The sequence below is a fragment of the Eschscholzia californica genome, unplaced genomic scaffold (genome assembly GCF_041429995.1).
Source record: "Eschscholzia californica isolate CP2 unplaced genomic scaffold, dmEscCali1.0.p SCAF_1, whole genome shotgun sequence".
In the NCBI taxonomy this organism is placed as follows: domain Eukaryota; kingdom Viridiplantae; phylum Streptophyta; class Magnoliopsida; order Ranunculales; family Papaveraceae; genus Eschscholzia; species Eschscholzia californica.
Window position 1 is genome coordinate 66,242,062 of NW_028238198.1, and position 9,772 is coordinate 66,251,833.

Consider the following 9,772-nt stretch of genomic DNA (forward strand, 5'->3'; position numbering starts at 1 on the left):
GGCCGGTCTGTACTATCATGGTGTGCGCCTGGAAATGCGGTCGTAATTTTCGCGCTGTCAGGACAAGCGCGTAGGTTAGCTTTTCCACCGTTAGGTAGTTCAGCTCTGCTCCGCTTAGTACCTTGCTGACGAAGTACACCGGGTGCATTATCCCATCGATGATTTTTATCACTACTACAGAAATTACTTCTTCTGATGCTGCCAAATAAATGGTCAGTTCATCCCCCGGATTTGCTGACTAACAGGGGCAGGCTCATCAGGTATGTCCCTTGCTCGGCGTCGGGCGTCCACTCAAATTCAGGTATGTTTTTTAGTGTTTTGAAAAATGGGGGGGCTTTATCTCCCATTTTGCTTAAGAACCTTGAAAGGGGCGTTAACCGCCCCGTCATATTTGAACTTCTTTCCGTGACTCTGGGTTGTGATTTTAGTCGGGGTGGCTTCTATCCCTCTGTGGCTCACCATAAATCTGAGGAATTTTCCCAAAGTTACTCCGAATGCAAATTTTTCGGGATTTAACTTCATGTTGTAGACTCGCAGCCTGTCGAAGACCATTTTTGAAGTTAGGTATGAGGCTTTTACGAGCTCTGCTCTTCACGATCATATCGTCCACGTAGCACTCGACCGTCTTTTTAAGTTGGTCTTCGAATATCTTGTTGACCAACCTTTGGTAGGTTGCTTTGGCGTTCTTGAGACCAAACAACATCTGTTGATAGCAAATATAGACCCTGATCTGTCAAGAATGCAGTGTGTTTCTGATCAGCCCAATGCATTGCTATATGATGATAACCAGCGAAGGCATCCATGAAACTGAGTAGTTCGTGTCTGAAAGTTGAATCCACTAGTTGATCAATGGACGACAAAGGGAAGCCATCTTTCGGGCAGGCCTTGTTCAGATTGTTGTAATCTATGCACATCCTCCACGTGTTCTTTCGTACGAGGACTACATTGGCCAACCAATTGGGGTATCGTGTTTCTCGTATTACTCTCTGAAGCTAGCAGTTTGTCAACTTGTTTCACAACCTCCGCATATTTTTCTGACGCGAAGTTTCTCTTCTTCTGCTTTACAGGCCTACTTCCTTCTACGATATTCAATCTGTGGGTAATAACAGAAGGATCTATCCCGGGAACCTCGTGGGATCCAAAGGCGAACACGTGACGATGTGCCCTTAAAATGTGCTCAGCTCTTCTTTTTTCTGCCTCCGTTAGGGTGTTGCTGATGTAAGTGACTTCACTAGGGGTGTCTCCAATCTGTACGGGTATTATTATATCTGTTGTCTTTTCTGTCATCCTCTGCGGCTTCAGTAATGGATACCTCCGTGGTGGGAAGCTCGGTCTGAAGCGTTTTGGGGGTATGGCTTTCTGAAGACAAATTGCTTGAAGAGAAATGGCGGTTAGTTTATAAACCAAGTAGGGATCTGGGTTACCGAATTGATAGTATTGTTGTCTAGCGCCAATTGTTGATGTCAAAATTTGGCCTTCCGTCAAATCAACAAGAAACCGGAACTTGATGCACTACAACGTCCGTTATGATAGAATATCCCGTTTAAGATGGTTCTGGCTCCTGCTCCTTGCTCCTTAGAAACCTAAGGGAAAACCTGCAAAGGCTTCGATAACCGCTCCCGCTCAAGACAGTCAGATTGCTCTTTGAACTAAAAGATTTAATATTGATTAAACCTTTTGGGGGCGAGTATGAGTTACTCAGTGAAAAGTGCATGTGTCTCGTGGAAGACGATGGGGGAGGGGTTTTTATATGCTGAGTTAGGCCGACTGTGATAGGCGGTGTAGGTAAGGCGGATGCCGTCAACCGTTATGGAAGTTGTTAGAAGTGACTTGAATATCGATTGGTATCGAACCCGGTTTACGACCCGCCAACCCGCTTATAACCGAATTTTGGACCCGTTAGCAGAGTTGATTACTGAGACAGGGTTGGTATGCGAAGCAGGACTCCGAGACAGAGCTGGAATGCGAAGCTAGACTTATGTCGGTTATAAGTGTTAGCGTATCCGTGTAATGTCGGTTGTAGAGAGAGAGTTAGTGAGGCGGTGGGATTAGGGTTTAGTAGCTATATAAACTAAACCCTAAGGAGATCCGAATTCGTTTTTTTTAACCGTTTTTTCAGAAAACCCAAGAACGTTTTGTTTTTTGGTAAACCATTTTTCCCGAAAATATAATTTTTTTCCCAAGATGACTGTTATTCCCCGAAAAACTTTTTTTCCCGAAACCCATTTTTGTTCGAAACATTATTTTTCAGAACCCCTTTTTTCGGGAAAAATAGTTTTCGAAAAAAAAACGATTTTCAGGGAAAAAAAAACTATTTTTGAGAAAAATCGGTTATCGGGGAAAAACATTTTTCGAGAAAAATGAGTTTTCGGAGATAAGCGTTTTTTGAGAAAAACTATTTTCAAGGGAAAACGGTTTTGGGGGAAAGTGGTTTTCGGAAAAATCGATTTTAGGGAGAAAAAGAATTTCTGGTAAAAAGACGGTTTTCGGAAAAAAAATGTTTTCTCGATTTAGAGGAAAAACGTCTGTTGAGAAAAATTGTTAGCGGGAAAGAATTTATTTTCTAGGGAAAAATGTTTGCGGGAAAAAACAATTTTTGGTGAAAGTGGTTTTCATAAAAAACCGATTTTAGAGAAGAAACGCTTTCGAGAAAAATTGATTTTATGGAGAAAACGGTTTTCAAGTAAAAATACTGTTTTTCGAGAAAAAAAAATTCTCAAATTCGGGGGAAAAAACGAGTTCTAAGAAAAATCTCGAGAAAAATGATTTTCAGAGAAAATGTTGGGTGAAAGTGCTTTTTTCGGGAACCGTTTTCGGGAAAAAATGGTTTTAGAGAAAACATAATTGTAAAGAAAGGTTTTCGAGGAAAAACGGAGTATGAAAAAAAAAACTATTTTGAAGAAAAAAAAAATTATGTCTTTTATGAAATAATCTTCTTGAGTTTATCTTAAATTTAAAATTTGGGTTTATTAATCCAAAATCCTACCAAATCCTAGGGGGTAGGGGTGTGATTTTGCTCTAATACAAATTCTGGACTTAGGAATCCTTAGGATTCAAGAATCCTAGAATTTTTGGTAGTCAAACAGACCAAGGAATCATGATTCCTACCAAATCTCATTTTTGGTATGAATCCCGCAACCAAACAGTGGCGGACACAGAAAATTTTTGTTACCGGGCCACACTTTAGTTATAATAAATAGTGAGAAGAAAATATCATGATCAATTGATAGTTGGTTGTCAAATTACATTACCAACTTCTGTCAAAATTACATAAATTATTGCTTCATAAGTAAATTGTCCATATTCAACTTTAAAAAAAAAAAGTAAATTGTCCAAAATTTATGTGGTGTTCACATTAGTAACCCTTATATGTTATGGTGACATTCCCAACGAATTGCATGTGATTAACTTGTGAAGTATTTAATGATAATCTCACTATAGATAATTAGTCATACTATTTAAATTACATAGGAAAAGATTATGTAAAAAAAATGAGATTCTTTTTTTACCTAAAATAGAATCCTCATAATTTATGTTAATTAAAGAGGCTAAGGAGAGATAAGAGTGAGAGGAGGTTGATTTTAGAAAAATCATCGTCTTAGAAGGTACATTAAGAAAATCAAAGACAAACAGAGGACATAAAAGTGATATGGAGACAACGAAATAACTCAAAAATCGAATGTTGATTGAAAATATATAGGCCAAAAAGATTAAGGGCAAAAAGGTTATTTGAAGTACTAAAAAAATAAATGAAAATAGGTAGGTGAGAGGATTCAAAACTCTGTCCAACAACTCTAGCACACCACCCTTCGACCAAAGAGCCAAGCACTATTTTGTGTCAACCATACGCGTTTGATTCTATTTGACAATAATACGTTATTAAGAACACTTTAACTTTACACCCACTACAATACTTTTAACTTCGAGTCTGTGGGGGCACGTGCCCCCACGACCCCCCTATGTAGGGCTGCTCCTGCAACCAAACACACCATAAAGCTAAGTTTATGAGAGAGAAATGTACTCACATTTTTGTTGTATTGTATTGTATTGTCAGCGTGCCTCGAACCCATTGAATGAATTCTTGCTCCTAAAGTCAGGTCACTGAAGAGTGTTTGAGGGGTCTCACGTGCGAGTGGCATACGTTGGAGACCACACTTTAGGCGAGTGTTTAGATCCTAAGTTATAGCCTTATAGGTGCGAGGTCATTACCTTAGGACAAGGGAGCGACCGAGTAAGGACACTTGGCCCCACATGCTAAAATGTGAACATTCCCTTAGGCGCCCTCCAATCCAATAAGTCTTTAAAACAAATCCAAATCCAAATCCAAGTCCAAGTCCATTTCACAACCACTCACCTATGTAAGCCTCACATATTACACCTTAAGAACCACTACTTCACCTTTTAGCCCCCAAGTTTGCTCTTAATGCACCTAAAACCCAAAACGGTGATTTGAACTTGTGCCTAGAAGTAAATTGTACATTAAGACATCGGTTACTAATTGAACATATTCCTTCTGATACTGCCAGAAGCTAGGTAATTTTTTTACGTAGGATCGAACTGCTTATTTTAACGGGAAATGGTACTTACCTTCTCTGTCTCATCATCTTCAAATCCTTCTTCATCTCTCTCTTCTTCTTCCATCATTAACGTTTATCTTCTTATTTTTATATTCTATTATTTCTCTTTTCACATTGAAGTGATATAGGTTTAAATAAATCAAATCAAACTTACAACTCAAATGCGGCGAAAAGTGATTCACTTAAGGGTCGTCAGTGATGGTGGTCCTTAATTCATGACAGAAAAATGGTACAACATAAAGAAATGAGGGAAGAAGACGAAAAAGGACTTAAAGATGAATGAGAAAATAGAATAAAGAAAGAGAATGTGGTTAGTTCAACTAGCAATACAATGAACTAATTTGACCTTACATGAAATAGATTTAAGTTGTTAGGAAGGAATCAATCAATTGGAGAGGCTAATTTCAACCGTGGGAAAGTTTCATCCAACTATTAAAGTGGTTTAGAATAGATAAACTTTTCAAGGAGAAGAACGTACAAACATATTGTATTTTGTATCGTAATATTGTTTTGTTGCTATTTTCTTTCTATAATATCTTTAAAATGTGTCCCATAGAAGATACTTTCCGGCCTCGCCATTGTTTTGTTAGGGGTATGGCATATACAAATAGATGTATTCATGCTAGCGATTAAGAAGTGTACTTACGTTTTTTATTCTTTTCTCTCATTTATGATGTACTAGGCTATATCTCGTGCCCTAGGGCACGGACACTTGTATCAATCAAATGTTACGAAATTTATTGTTATATTTTATTGAGAGAGAAAGATTTTTTATTAGTTATTATTTTTTTGTATTATTTTTTTGTTTCTTTTCTCTTAAATTAGTTATTATTTTATTGCGAGAGAGAGATTTTAATTTCTTTTTTTAACCCATGAAATTTATTTTGTTTCTTTTTTTCTTAAATTAATTATTTTATTTCTAAGAAGGAAATGATTATTGTTTTTTAAAAAGATAATTTTATTTCTAGGGTATATCCCGCGCCCTAGGGCACGGACACTTGTATCAATCAAATGTTACGAAATTTATTGGTATATTTTATTAAGAGAGAGAGATTTTTATTATATATTATTTTTTTGTTTATTTTCTCTTAAATTAGTTATTATTTTATTGAGAGAAAGAGATTTTAATTTCTTCTTTTAACCCTTGAAATTTATTTTATTTCTTTTTTCTTAAATTAGTTATTTTATTTCTAAGAAGGAAAGGATTATTGTTTTTTAAATAGGTAAATTTATTTCTATGAAGGACTATATTTTAAATTTTGAGAAAGGCTTCTAGACAATATCTCTATTATAATAAAACAGAAGGGAAAACGCTGACTGGGACAAACACCCTGTTTTAATTAGGGATATTGGCTAGAAGTCCTTCTAAAAATTTAAAATATAGTCCTTCGTAGGGATAAAGTTACCTATTTAAAAAATTAATAACCGTATCCTTAATAGAAATAAAATAACTAATTTAAGAAAAAAAAAGGAAACAAAAAAAAATAAACAATAAGTAAAATACCAAAAAATTAGTGTGTCCACAATATAGCGATAATAAATATGAAAAGTCCTCAAATTTGATTTGTACATTGGTTCGTGCCCTAGGGCACCGACACTTGTATCAATCAAATTTTACGAAATTTATTGTTATATTTTATTGCGAGAGACAGATTTTTATTAGTTATTATTTTTTGTATTATTTTTTTTTGTTTCTTTTCTCTTAAATTAGTTATTATTTTATTGAAATAGAGAGAGAGATTTTAATTTCTTTTTTTAATCTTTGAAGTTTATTTTGTTTCTTTTTAATTTAAATTAGTTATTTTATTTCTAAGAAGGAAAAGATTATTGTTTTTTTAGATAGGTAACTTTATTTCTACGAAGGACTATATTTTAAATTTTAAGGACTTCTGGACAATATCCTTTGTTATTAATTTATTAAAAGAGAGAGAGAGAGATTTTAATTTCTTTTTTTAACCCTTGAAGTTTATTTTGTTTCTTTTTTTCTTAAATTAGTTACTTTATGTTTAAGAAGGATACGGTTATTATTTTTTAAATAGGTAACTTTATCTCTACAAAGGACTATATTTTAAATTTTGAGAAGGGCCTCTAGACAATATCCCATATTAAAAAAGGATGTTTGTCCCAGTCATCGTTTTTCCTTCTGTTTTATATAATAGATAATAGATGTATATGTGCATCTGGCAATATACGATATGTGTAATCTGACATTGAGTTATTAAAATCTGTAATTGGTTTTCTATTTTTTCATTACATTCGAGATCTAATCAATTGTCCAAATCTAATTTTCGCTGAGGGACTAGACCTTAAACACACGACTTTGGAGGGCTGAATAGTCTGAATTGGAACTTCAGATATTGAAACATTTTTGGGCGATGAGTCACGCATCCTCCATTGATTAGGTCGCTGTAGTGTAAGTCCAAGGACTTCACCCCAAATAGCATTCTTGTTATCAAAAACGATAACCAGGCCCAAGATATGTTTTGAACAAATTCGGTCATGAACACCTAGCATCTTCCATCATTTTAGAGTGAGATGTTGACCCCAATACCTTATCAGTTTGATCCAATTTTGGCATTGGCTTTTTAGTTGATTGTGGTTTATTTGACATTGAGAAAGATGCCATTTGAGATGTGGTTCCAAATTTGTGGAACTTTAAGTAGTCATTTCACCTAAAAATTATGTGACCAAGGGTAGAGGATTCGGATTTGACAGAGGAGTGGAAGATGTTAGAGTTACTTAGAGGATGACTTAAAGGATGACATAATGACGTGGAAGTCACTAAAAGATAAGGTGTTTTCAAAGTGCATGCAAAGAAACTTTATACGTCTCAAATAGATCAGATAGAGTAACTTAGAATTTGGTACTTAAAGGATGACATGTTTCCTCATTTGGAAACAAAAGTGGTCCCCACCGTAGTCAAACTTTGAAAACACCTTGTCTTTTAGTAAATTCCACGTCATTATGTCATCCTCTAAGTAACTCTAGCATCTCCCGGAGTGGATATGGAGAAGGTGTTTCGTCGCTAAGGAAAGCCACCCTTGTTCTTTTCCACTAGGAAGGCGGGGTGTGGTTGTCCAGTCCTAGTTAATTGATCTCAACTTTACGAGCTCATGAAGCCGCATTTTTCAGACTTGAAGGGTTGGTTTGTGACTCGGTCAGTTGTTGTCTTCAAGAAGATTGACTTTGGCTCGAAACCGTCGAACCGGTGTACTAGATCCGAGGAACATTTACTTTTTCGAAATAACGTACGCAATAATAGAAATTGTAGTACACCAAGCAAGATGCAAGAAGGGACGAGTGTGTCGCAGCACTTAGACAAGATGGAGAAGATGATCAAAGAGTTAGCAGTTGCCATGGTAAAAATGACTGGTCGTGGTCAATGTCCTATTAGAGAGTCTAAGTCTGCTTAAGTCATTTGAGTCTTTGACAACCACTCTCTCCCATACGATATATATATATACTAGAGTACATCCCGTGCCCTAGGGCACGGACACTTATAACAATCAAATGTTACAAAATTTATTTTATAATTTAATGAGAGAGAGATTTTTGTTAGTTATTATTTTTTGGTATTATTTTTTTGTTTCTTTTCTCTTAAATTAGTTATTATTTTACTGAGAGAGAGAGAGATTTTAATTTCTTTCTTTAACTCTTGAAATTTATTTTGTTTCTTTTTTTCTTAAATTAGTTATTTTATTTCTAAGAAGGAAAGGATTATTGTTTTTTAAATAGGTAACTTTATTTCTACGAATGACTATATTATAAATTTTGAGAATGGCTTCTAGACAATATGCATAATTAAATAAGGATGTTTGTCCCAGTCATCGTTTTCCCTTCTGTTTTATATAATAGATGATATCCCGTGCCCTAGGGCACGAACACTTATATCAATCAAATGTTACAAAATTTATTTTATAATTTAATGAGGGAGAGAGATTTTTGTTAGTTATTATTTTTTGGTATTATTTTTTTGTTTCTTTTCTCTTAAATTAGTTATTATTTTATTGAGAGAGAGAGATTTTAATTTCTTTCTTTAACTCTTGAAATTTATTTTGTTTCTTTTTTTTCTTAAATTAGTTATTTTATTTCTAAGAAGGAAAGGATTATTGTTTTTTAAATAGGTAACTTTATTTCTTCGAAGGACTATATTTTAAATTTTGAGAAGGGCTTCTAGACAATATGCATAATTAAATAAGGATGTTTGTCCCAGTCATCGTTTTCCCTTCTATTTTATATAATATATATATATGTCTTGAAATGTTTCAAATCAAATTGGGGGTTCGATAAACCATATATTCCAATCGAACCTGGGACTCGAGAGGTGTGGAGTTCATCTCAACACTATCAACCACTTGGGCAACCAAAGAGAAAAATAAGAGGAAGAAGAGAGAGAGAGAGAGAGAGAGAGAGAGAGAGAGAGAGAGAGAGAGAGAGAGAGAGAGAGAGAGAGAGAGAGAGAAAGAGAGAGAAAGAGAGAGGAAATGACTAAAATTGACAGCAGAAATTACCGAAGTTAATGATGGACGTCGCCGGAATTATGGTGGAGGTCGCCAGAGTTACGGTGGAGGATGGAGGGGAAAAGACAAGAATAAAAACTGAAAAGATCATTTCTAAATATTTTCTTTTACATCCAAAACTTTGTATCCGAAAAATATCTTTATTTCTCCAAAACACCAACCTTCTAAAATCCCATTTAGCACGTAACAAGACGTTTATGTCGGTCAAACTTTAGTGTGTTCATAAAACTCAAAACTTCTTAGCAGATTCAATAGCTAAAAATGCTAGGCCTGCAAAATTGTGAGTACTTGGATGTGTTTTTTTGCGAAAAAAAATATGGTCAAAATCAAAATATGGTCAAAATCCCATGTAAATATTGTGTTATGGTGACAAAGAATTGCCTAACTTTTTTAGCTTCTCCCTAAGTATTCTTGTAATTTCTAACCGCTTGCAAAAAATTTACAACAACTTGAAACAAGTTTGGTTGCAAAGCAACAACTTTACAACAGTTTGCAATAACTTGCGAAAAAGTTACAAAAAAAGGTATTGAGTTTTAACTAAACAAAATGGATGCTTGATCATCACATAACCATGGACGCCTAGTGCTGAGTCCCATTCTGAAACCCTAGAAAACTTCAATTCCATTCCGTTCTTATCTTTTTCCCTCTCTATCTAGGAACTTTTTTCAGGTTCTT